Source organism: Coffea eugenioides, chromosome 3 (genome assembly GCF_003713205.1).
Source record: "Coffea eugenioides isolate CCC68of chromosome 3, Ceug_1.0, whole genome shotgun sequence".
In the NCBI taxonomy this organism is placed as follows: Eukaryota; Viridiplantae; Streptophyta; class Magnoliopsida; order Gentianales; family Rubiaceae; genus Coffea; species Coffea eugenioides.
In genome coordinates, this window is record NC_040037.1 from 20,706,472 (window position 1) to 20,718,706 (window position 12,235).

The 12,235-nt window shown below is 37.2% G+C and overlaps 1 non-coding gene across 1 annotated transcript; it reads left to right on the forward strand.

Annotated features, from left to right (window-relative positions):
* Positions 1–481: 481 nt before the first annotated feature.
* Positions 482–588, forward strand: LOC113767192. The gene has a single exon (XR_003467912.1). It is a non-coding gene; the product is annotated as a small nucleolar RNA R71 (small nucleolar RNA).
* Positions 589–12,235: the final 11,647 nt, after the last annotated feature.

Sequence of the window (12,235 nt, forward strand, 5' to 3'; positions counted from 1 at the left end):
TGGAGAATGAATTCTGTGGCCTATTACCATAGCTAAAATTGGGGTGATCTCTCCAACCCGGATTGTACTTGTTGGAGTATGGGTCGTACTGCTTACGGGGCGCGGGCACGCCTCCAACCATGCTCACTAATTCAGCCCATTCTCTTGCAACATAGGGTATGAGTCAGTGGGGTGGTCCATATTTGTGCTGATTCCAGAGGCCTTTGCTTGGTGCCCATTTCCCACAGCTAATCGTCGAACAAAGGAAGTCAGCTCCAATAACTGCTGCTGAATGGACGACGTCTCTACCTCATTAACCCTACGGGTAGGGTTACTCTCACGGAAATCAAACTGTTGAGAATTTTTCGCCATTGATTCAATAAGTAGCCATGCTTCCCTTGGTGTCTTGTTCGCCAACCCTCCCCCACTCGCAGCATTAATGATACTCCTATCGGACGCTTGGAGTCCCTCATAGAAGTATTGGATCAATAGTTGTTCACTAATTTGATGCTGTGGGCATCTAGTGCACAACTTATTGAACCTCTCCCAACAGTCGTATAGGGATTCTCCAGGGTACTGTTTAATGCTGCATATCTCTTTCCTTAGACTTGCAGCCCGGGATGCAGGGAAGAATTTTTCCAAAAATTTCTTCTTAAGTTTGGCCCATGTTGTGATACTACCTGCAGGTAGGTAGTATAACCAATCATTTGTTGCATCCTTGAGGGAGAAAGGAAATGCCCTGAGTTTGATCTGCTTCTCAGTAATTTCTAGAGGTTTCATACTGGAGCATACCACATCGAACTCCTGGATGTGTTTATGAGGCTCCTCACCTGAGAGGTCATGGAACGTGGGTAGGAGGTGAATCAATCCTGACTTCAATTCGAATGAGGTATTTTCAACCAAAATTGAAAATATGATGCACAAAGGTTGTTGGGGCAATTCAGGAGCAGCCAACTCCCTTAGTGTTCTTGCATTCGCCATAGGGACGTCCTCTTGGCCTGGGTCACTTAAATTTTCACCACTCAAATTTGTTGACTCGACTTTTTGATTCAGTCTCTGAGATGCAGTGCTAGATTGCTCCTCTCTGAGTTGTCTAGTTTCTTTTCTAGTTTGGCGTGCAGTCTTCTCTACTTCTGGATCGAAAATCAATTCGTCTGTACAAGAAAAACGAGGCATAAACTAGAAAAAATGCCAGACAAATTCAGAGAAAATAACTTAAAAAAAACAAAATTAACCAAAACACCGTTCCCCGGCAACGGCGCCAAAAATTGACAGGTGCCGAACCTGTACAATAATAATTACTAAAAAGTCCCAATTACCACCACAATTAATTATAGAACAAATTCAAGTACTAGAGTAGGAACCCTAAGTGTGCAATGAGTTACTTGATTCACCCTGTTCCCGAAAGGTTTGCTTGATCCGATATACCAGACTTGTCTATAAGAATATTAAATTTGCATACAATAGCAAGTAGAGTCGATTCTACAGGGAACGGGCAGGAAGTTATTTCTTTCAAAGTCAATAGAATAAAATTGGGGGATAATTAATGCGATGAAAATAAAAATAAAAATAACAAAATTCAAAAGCTAACTCACCAAGTACAATTTACTTAAAAATAGCAATTAATAAAATTCTACTCAAATGATCAACTTTTCTGGCACGGTCCAATTAAATGTTCATCGATACAAAGATATTTCATCCATTCGTCACTAGGTTGGTTATAGTTATCAATAAGTTCTGACAACCAGTTCTTTCTTATTTTTTCGACAGTCAAGGTACGACCATTGACTGCTTCTCTAACTAGAAAATAACCCTAGGTACGACCGTAGGAATTTAATTATCCAATTGCATTAAAACTAAAAAAAACCCAATCCTAACCAATAAACATGCTAAGAGGGTTTATTTAAACCAGATCTTACATTTCCCCAACATAAAATCAATTATGGTGGTTGCCACTAGTTGTCAACGAAACGAATAATTACGGATTCAATTTAATTAACGTGACAGTAGGCTATTTTATTAAATTAAATATCCGACCGTTGATACTCAATTAATAAAATAACCATCAACAATTAATCTAGAAAACGCACGAATAGCGACAAGTTGAAAGAAATAATGAAGACTCGATTAGATCTCATAGATATTATGTACCGCGCCTTCGCGTCGACCGTTGGGTAGAGGAGAAAACTAGCCGCTCTTCATCGTGTTGATTTCGCGTGATTTAATTGAATTCATTCAATTAATTACCGAAAAATTGAGAAAAGTGAACCAACGAAGGACGAAGAGAAAGTCTCTTAATCCCTTTTCTTATTTCTTGTCCGTACTGGGACGAAGTCGAAAAGAGTCTCACGAAATTTATCAAAAGCCAAAGCAGAGAGAGAATCCATCTACAGTAAAGGAAACGAAAGCTAAACTATTAAGCCCACGTGATTCTGGCTTTTACTCCTGTTTGCAGCCGAAAAAGAAAAAAGACAAACGTCTGACAGCTCTTCCAAAAGAAAACTAAAGCTCTCCTCTTTATTGATCGTGAATCTGGTTTTTTTCCTTCCTCTTGTAGCGCCGCCAGGGAGTTCCCCACAAAAAGGTCCGTAGCAAAGCTTTTCTTTTTGGAGTTTTAATCCCATGCCCCTCACGGTTTACGTGGACCCCCTTTCTTGATTGGTTCTGCTGCTATTAATCCCGCGGGTTCGGCTTTTAGGTGTAACTCTTCAGTTTTTGGCGTGGGCACGCCATGAAGCAGAGAGTCGTCTGAAAATTTGTCTCGTGAAAGCACTTTTCACACCAACCACCTACAATTCATACAAATATGAAATATGAGTAGAATCTCAATACTTAGCATAGTAAGTAGCCAAAATTAGGACAAGATAACAGCGTAAAATGTGCCCAATAATTGCTCTATCACTCATATTTTTGCATTTATTCGTGACTTCTTCGAAAGGTCTTTATTGGCCGTCACAATTAATGTGATTGGTATCAAATAAGTTTTGAAGATACATTTCCTCCCTCCAATATCATCCTAGGTCTAGGGTTTGCATTCATATAATACATCCAAATGTGATAAATTTTTAGGTTAAAAATAAGAAAATATTTGATTAAATCACGCAACTAGTCTTGATTAGGTCGAAAGGGTGCCTCGAATTTTTATCCTTACTTTCCTTTTCTTCAAATGTGACTCCCAAATACCTTCTTTGATTTTCGTAGACTTAGGAGTCGTTTAAAAAGGGTTTTCTATAATTTTATCTAAAATTTCATTTTTAGGTGACTTAGTACACCTTAACTCTATACCAAGTGGCGACTTCGATTTTTATTCAAAAACCCTTTTTAAACTAAAATTTGGGTCAAAATCGTCGCACTTTCAAACCCCTTTTAGGCCCATGTCATTTTCTTTATTTATTTTCTCAAAATTCAAAAATTCATTATTTTCATTCAAAATAAATCCAAAAACTCATTTTTCCAAACTATTTACTATTTTTCTTATTATAAAAATGGGGCGCGACAAAAATATCATGCATGAATTGTCTATTATAATACGTTTTTCAAATGATATGGTCCACATAGCCATTCCATTTTTTGTTGGTGATACAAAAAATTGGTTGAAATCAATGAAACCTATAATGGATGTTAAAGAAAATACTATAACATGGGAGGAGTTTAAAACGTCTTTCTTTATTAATACTTCCCAAGGATGTTAAGAAAGAAAAGACAAAATGACTTCTATAATTTGGAACAAATTGCAAAAATACTCGTGCTACAATATGCAAAAAGTTTGCTTCTTCGGGATGCTTTTGCCTAAAAGTATTTGGAAATGAAGAAGAGTGGATGGATTGTTTTGATCATGGACTAAGAGAAGAAATCGGACATCTACTATCCTCTCACAAATTCACAATATTTAAGGATCTCTATGATATTGCTTTAACAGTAGAGCGCGATTTAAATTGAATAAGGGTAATAAACTTGTTGACAAGAAACCGAAATGGATGAATATACATAATCAAGGTATGGGATCGGGACAACAATAACAGGTTAATTTTCAAAATGCTAATAAAAGTCAAGAACCTCCAAATTTTGCTAGAAACAAATTTAAACAATGTGAACATTGTCAGAAGTTTCATAAGAGTGAACATTGACTAAAGATTGGAGCATATTTTGCTTGTGGACAATGAGGGCATATTACATGGAATTATCCAACAAATAAATTAGAAAAAGGAGTTAGACCTTCTAAATAAAAAGAGCAGAAGCCAAAAATCAATGTTCTTGTTTTTGCTATGACCAATAAGGAGGAAGATATATCTGACAATATGGTTATACGTATCATTTCAATAAACGCAATTCCAACTCATATGCTATTTGATTGTGGTGCTACCCATTCATTCATGTCAAGAAAGTTGGTTGAAAAAATGAATGCTAAAAGTGAAAAATTGTATAACCCCTATTATGCTGCTACTCCTGTGAAAATGGTGTTTGTTGTTGATTTAATATTTTGGAGTTGTTAAATAGATATAAGTGGTCAGGAATTAAGAGCAGAATTAGTAGAAACAGACATCAATGATTTTGATGCAATTTTGGGGATGGAATTGGCTATTTAGGAATTACACACATATTGATTGTTTGAGTAAAAATGTTAACTTTTATATACCAAAAATTTTCTTTTCAAGGTAAATTAATGAAACCACCTGAAGGTTCTATACCAATAATTTCTGCTATTACGGCATTCAAGGCCTTAAAAAAAGGGTGTGATAGCTATTTGACATGCATTGTTGATATTCAACAAAAAGTTTTGAAACTTAAAAATTCCTTGTAGTGCGAGAATTTTCAAATGTTTTGTTAAAGAATTTTCTCATGTTATCTCCAGATAGGAAAATTGAATGTAAAATCAATATCATATTGGAGGTTGGTCTTATTTCTAAAACTCCTTATTAGATGGACCCTACTGAATTGCAGGAGTTAAAGGTGCAACTCCAAGAATTATTAGATAAAGGATTTGTTTAACCTAGTGTATGATGTTATTTGTGGAAAAGAAATATGGGAGTTTGCGATTATGCGTTGATTATCGTGTTTTGAATAAGAATAAGTATCCTTTACCTAGAATTGATGATATATTTGATCAATTGAAAGAGGCATCTGTGTTTTCTAAAGTTGATTTGCTCTGGTTATCACCAGTTGACGATAAACTTGCCGATGTACCAAAGACTGTATTTAGAATAAAGTATGGTCATTATGAGTTTTTGATCATGCCTTTCGAACTGACAAATGCACCTACAAATTTTATGAATTTGATGAACATGGTGTTCAAGCCTTATCTGGATCAATTTGTAATTGTATTCATTGATAATATTTTGATTTGTTCTAAAACCAATAAGGAGCATGAGGATCATTTGAGGGCGGTATTAGAAATTTTAAGAAAAAAAGAAACTATATGCCAAATTCAATAAGTGTGAATTTTGGTTTAATAGTATGGCATTTTTGGGTCATGTGATATCATCAAGTGATGTCTTAGTTGATTCTAACAAGATAGAAACTGTTGTTGATTGAATTTGACCAACTAATGTGACCGAAGTTAGAAGTTTTTTAGGATTAGTTGGATACTATATAAAATTTGTGGAAGAATTTTCAGTGATTGCTATTCCTTTAACTTATTTGACCTAAAAACAGGCCAAATTTGAATGGACTTCAAAGTGTGAGAGGAGTTTCAAAGAGTTGAAGTAAAAGCTGATTTCTGCTCTAGTTTTGGTATTGCCACAAGATGGTGAAAATTTCACTATTTATAGTGATGAATCTAACAAAGAATTAGGTTGTGTTTTTATGCAAAATAATAAATTGATTGCGTATGCTTCTAGTCAATTGAAACCTTATGAACATAATTACCCTCCACATGACCTGTAATTGGTAGTAGTAGTATTTGCTTTAAAGATTTGGAAATTTTATCTTTATAGAGAATAATGTCAAGTCTTTACTAATTATAAGAGTTTGAAATATTTGTTCACTTGGAAAAAGTTGAATATGAGAGAGTGTAGGTGGTTAGAATTACTTAAAAAGCATAATTTGATGATTAGTTACCACCGTGATAAAGCTAATAAGGCGACTGATGTATTGAACAAGATATTTACTTCTAATACTACCTGTTTGTTGATTAGGCAAAGGTAATTTTGAAAGACTTTGAAAAGTTGGAGATAAAAGTTGTTCCATAGGCAAATAGAGAAGTAATGGCTGCTCTAATTGCACAACTCTCCTTAATGAGCAAATTAACATTTTCCAGGTACATCATCCTAATTTAGTAAAAACAAAGGAGAAAGTTAAGGAAGGATTATGGCAAGATTTTTAAATTTATAATGATGGTAGTCTATGGATGTGTGGCTAATTGTGTGTACCTAATAACATAAATTTGAGAAATGTTATATTTAATGAATCTCATAATTCTAAGTTCTCTATGCATCCAGGAAGTACGAAAATATACAAAGACTTGAAGCAGTATTTTTGGTGGAATGATATGAAGCAAGAAGTAGAAGAATTTGTGGCCAAATATTTGATATATTAACAATTCAAAATAGAACGTCAAAGGCCAGGAGGGTTATTGAAACCCCCTTGAGATATCAGTGTAGAAGTAGGAGCACATTTCTATGAATTTCGTAATTGGATTGCCTAAAACTAGAGCTGTTAAACGAACCGAGCTGTTCGGTAGCTCGGTTCGCTTCGGCTCGTTCGTGTTCGTGAAAGGCTCGTTCGAAATTTTAAACGAACCGAGTTCGAACGAATTTTTTTGTTCGATTAATAATCGAGCGAACACGAGCATGTTCGCGAGTTTTAACGAACATTCGCGAACATGCTAAACGAACGTTCGCGAACACGAACATGTTCGCGAGTTTTAACGAACGTTCGCGAACATAGACATAATTATCATTTAACAAATTTTAGAGTTAATTTTATGGCTGGACTTTATATTTAGAGGGCAAATTTCTTTGTTTTATTTGTTGTTTTTATGTTAATGTTAGTTATATAGTTAATGAATAATAGAATTTAGTCACTTAGTGCTTTAATTATTTTTTAGAATGATTAATAATTTGCATGGCATATTTAAGGCATAAAATAATTTGGATTCGAGCATTTCGAACATGTTCGCGAACGGCTCGTTTATGTTAAACGAGCCGAACTCGAACTCGAATTTTACTTAACGAACCGAACACGAACACAGGTTTGGAGTTCGAAAATTAACGAACGAACACGAACGTTGTTCGAACTGCTTAACGAACAGAGCTCAAACATGAGATATTCGGTTCGATTCGGTTCGTTTACAGCTCTACCTAAAACTAGACAATGCAATGACATAATATGAGTAACTATTGACATGTTAACTAAGATGGTTCATTTTCTTCCTACGCGCACTACCATGTTAATAGAGAAATGGGTTGCAATGCATGCACCACATTATGAGGCTAATGGAGTTCTTGTTAGTGTTACGTCTAATCGGGATCCTCAATTTATATCTCAATTTTGAGAAATTTTCAACAGGCCATGGGAATTAATTAGAATCTTAGTACAACATTTTACTCTCAGACGGATGGATAGACGGAGAGAACAATTCAGACCTAGAAAGATATGTTAAGAGCTTGTGCTATTGACTTTAAAGGCAATTGGAATGAGTATATTACTCTTGTCGCGCCCCACTTTTCGAATGAATTGAGTATGGTGTGTGGTGTGTAATGTGTGAACGTGTGCAAAGTGAAAAGTAAAAGGCCATGGGACTTAGAATGCGACGATTTGGCCAAGTGAAGTTCAAAAGGGTTTTTTGTATCAAAAAAATGGAGTCGCCACTTGGTATAGAGTTAGGGTGTACCAAGTCACCCAAAAATGATTTTGTTTTTGAATAAAAAGTAAATAAACCCTTTTTGAAAACTTTTGGGTCTGCGTAACCAAAAGAGGGATCGGGGGTCACATTTGACGAAGGGGAAGGCAAGGATAAAAAATCCAAGGCACCCCTTCGACCTAGCCAAGGCTAGTTGCGTGACTTAAACCAATTTTCCTAATTTTTCTACCCAAGGTATGTATCGCATATTGGATATGTCTATATGAATGCAAAACCCTAGACCTAGGGGGATTGGGGGGAAATTTCTCTTCAAAGGTTGAGTGGTGCCAATCACATTTATAAGTTCAGATTGCCTCAGGGAAACAAAATTAAAGCTGCATTATCACAATCAACTCACGGCAATTCCATTTCCTTCCAAATCAGATTTTTTTCATGCTTCGATTTTGTCATCCGAACGCACAATCTTCACATGCAAGCTTTAATCATTTTATTTTTACTTAGCTAATCACAATTGCATGCTCAGATTATCACCAATAATCGAATTCAGAGCTGCATTATTCTAATCAAGCTCTCGGCAGAACCATTGCTTCCTAAATCAGATTTTTCACTGTCTTAACTTATCATCCGAAGGTACAATATTACATGCATGTCTATAACCAGCCTAATCTACCTCTGATCAATGCATCTCAATCCAAAAAAAAATTACCTCAGATCGCAGCTCACTCACGCGACGGAGAAACTGAAATTTCTCTCCTCTCGGCTCGCTTGCGGACTGAATGGCTGGTGCTGGTTGGATGTTGCAGCTGCGGTGGTTGCAGTTGGTCACGGTTGGTGGAGGTGAATTGCAGCTGGTTGAAGTGAAGGTGGAGAGTGCAGCAGCGGCTCGCACACTGTCTCTTCCTTTCCCCCTCTCGATCAGTTCCAAAGTTTCTAGTTCTCACGGCTCACTCCTCACTCTCGGCCAGAACAGCAGAGCTGTAGTTCGCGCGCTTCCCTCTCTTTCTCTTCGATGATAACTAGGCAGAGGGTGTGAAGTGAAGCTCTACTGGAAGCTCACTCACGCGACAGAAACTGAAGTTTCCTTCCTCCCCTCTCGGCTGGCTTACGCACGCGATGGTTGGTTGGTCTGAGTTCAGTGGTTGCAGTTGTAATGATTGTGGTTGAATTCAGCACGGCTCACAGCAAGCTAGTTCACACACGAAACTCTGAAAAATCTCTGCTCCCTCTCGGCTCTCATACACACGGCAGGTTTGATGATTCTGGCTTAGTGTAGTGGCTTCAACTGATGGAGGTGGAAACTGGTGAGGTTGCAGCCGTGAAGTTGGGTGCAAATGGAGTTGATGGTTCCCTGATCTCTTCCCTCAGCTTACGGACAGGGCAGGAACGAAATGGAATTGCAGCTCGCGGCTTCTTCCTTTGGTCGATACTCACGAGGAGCAGCTCTCACTTACTTGCTCTCGGATGCTACAATCAAGATGAGGTGCCGTTGTGGTTTGATATGTGAAGTGGAATGATGTTGTCGAGTGTTGGGGTTGCTGAAATGGGAAGCTAAGTCGCGGATGAGGGAAGTGGGGTGTGAGTGGAGTGGAGTGGAGTGCAGTCGGCAATAACAATGGAAGGTGCTAGGTTGAGAAGTGGAAAATGGAACCGGCAGAAATAGAATTGTGATTTTTTGATTTTTTTTTAAATTAATTAATTAATTAATTAAACAACAAAAATGATAATAATAAAACAATAATAATTAATGATGAAAACAACTTAATTAACATTAGATAAAAATAAACTAAAAACAACAAAAAAATGCAAATTTCCATTTTTCATTTTCATTTTTTCCCTTTTCTTTTGTTTTCGAAATAACCTAACCAAAAAATAAATAAAGTCAAAAGATTGAATTTAAAAAGAAATAAACCTATTTTGTGAACAATTTTCCTTTTTCTCTCATGATTTTTCTACGCTAAAACTTAAAAATAAAAATAAAAATAAAAACTAGAAACTAAAAAAAACTAAAAGCAACCACGACAAATGAGAATAAAAAGTAAAAGAAATTACACCAAAAATTTGGTGTCTACAGTTTGCCCCTCTTTGTCTGAGTTTTGGAAAAAACTTGAGACAAAGAAGTAGACACCAAATACTTACCTGCGTTATTCGGCTGCAATGGACGCTTCTGAAATGAGGATCGACCTCTTTAACATTTTTTTTTTTTGATTTTTTTGATTTTTTTGATTTTTTTTGATTTTTTTTGATTTTTTTTTTGATTTTTTTTTTTGATTTTTTTTTGATTTTTTTGATTTTTTTTGAAATGGGATTGATCCAAACAGGAAAGTAAAACGGGACTGACCCGAGCAGAAATTTAAAATTGGGACTGACTAGAGAAGGAAATTCAAATCATGGGACTGGCCCGAACAAGCTTTAATTGCGGGACTGACCCGAATAAGCTTTGAATCGTGGGACTGACCCGAATAATATTTGAATCATGGGACTGACCCGAATGAGCTTTTGATCGAGGGACTGACCCGAAAATGTTTTTGATCGAGGGACTGACCCGAAAATGCTTTTGATCGAGGGACTGACCCGAAATGCTTTTGATCGAGGGACTGACCCGAGAATGCTTTTGATCGAGGGACTGCTTTTGATCGAGGGACTGACCCGATGACCCGAAAATGCTTTTGATCAGTCCCGAAAATGCTTTGGAGGACTGACCCGAAAATGCTTTTGATCGAGGGACTGACCGAGAATGCTTTTGATCGAGGGACTGACCCGAGAATGCTTTTGATCGAGGGACTGACCCGAAAATGCTTTTGATCGAGGGACTGACCCGAAATGCTTTTGATCGAGGGACTGACCCGAAATGCTTTTGATCGAGGGACTGACCCGAAAATGCTTTTGATCGAGGGACTGACCCGAAATGCTTTTGATCGAGGGACTGACCCGAAAAATGCTTTTGATGCGAGGGACTGACCGAAATGTTTTTGATCGAGGGACTGACCCGAAAATGCTTTTGATCGAGGGGACTGACCCGAATGAGCTTTTGATCGAGGGACTGACCCGAAATGAGCTTTTTGATCGAGGGACTGACCCGAAATGCTTTTGATCGAGGGACTGACCCGAAAATGCTTTTGAAGGGACTGACCCGAAAATGCTTTTGATCGTGACCCGAATGAGCTTTTGATCGAGGGACTGACCCGAAAATGCTTTTGATCGAGGGACTGACCCGAAAATGTTTTTGATCGAGGGACTGACCCGAAAATGCTTTTGATCGAGGGACTGACCCGAAAATGTTTTTGATCGAGGGACTGACCCGAAAATGTTTTTGATCATCGGTCAGTGGGATTAAACCCGATCCTGCCGTGACGAAATTTGATTCGATTTTGGTTTTTGATTGATGATTTTTGCTTCTTTTTGACTTTTCATTTTGACTTTTCAAAATCTTTACAAAAAATTAATTTGCCCCAGTATGATGAATTTTTGCTATTTGAGTCCAGAGTTGATTCTGTATCACCATGCTGTTGCATTTTTGGATGAAATTTGCTTGCGACATTTTCAATCTGCCTTTGTTCATTAGGACTCTTTCCGACACCGATTTCAGTGCGAGGTGTGATTGTTTTCATCCATGCATGAAATTTCCTGCAAAAGAGAAGAAACAAAGAAATTGCCACCATTATTTGATCCGTTTGTCCTTGAGAATCGTGTAAACATGAGTCTTTGGATGCCTTCGTCAAAGTTGACCATGGCATCTGACTTGGTTGGATTTGTCATTTCTAAACGTCTCTGATTTTCCCGACTAACCAAGCGTGCATTTTTCATATTGTGAAGCTTGCGTAACCGACCTTGCTGAATTTCAACCATTTTCGCAAGATGACTGAACCCAAGTATGCTTTGAATAAACCATGGGGTTATCATTCACCAAAATTTGATGATTTAAAAGTAATTTCACCTATCATGCAGAAATGAATATGTGAAAGAATGCAAACACAAACCATTTGTGCTTAAAGCCTACAAAAATGCCATGAATACAAGCAATTGAGAGAAAAAAAATGAGCTTCCTAAGAATGAATTTGCTAAAGAAATATTTTTACAAAACGACACAGTTTTGGCCAACGGATGTCATATTCGAGTTCCTGAATATCTTTGTTCTGCAATTCGACACTGGCAGAAGTATTATGAAGAGAAATTCCAAATGAACCAAGTCATCAACTGTTCTTCCTCGTGTTTGCTCATTGAAGAAACCTACCTAGCGCCCTTTCGGGTTTTTACCAAGGTTGCCCCCACCTTTTTTTTTTTTTTTGAGGTGCCCTTTCGGGTTTTTACGTAAGAAAGCAATGGAAGAGCTCAACCATAATCGCCTCAGAAGTATGAGTTAAAGATTTCTGACATCAGTAAAATGCACTTCCCTTGTAAGATTAAGCGAAGGCATTATGGACATCACTTGTCAGTTGATTAGCAAACTTCCCAATA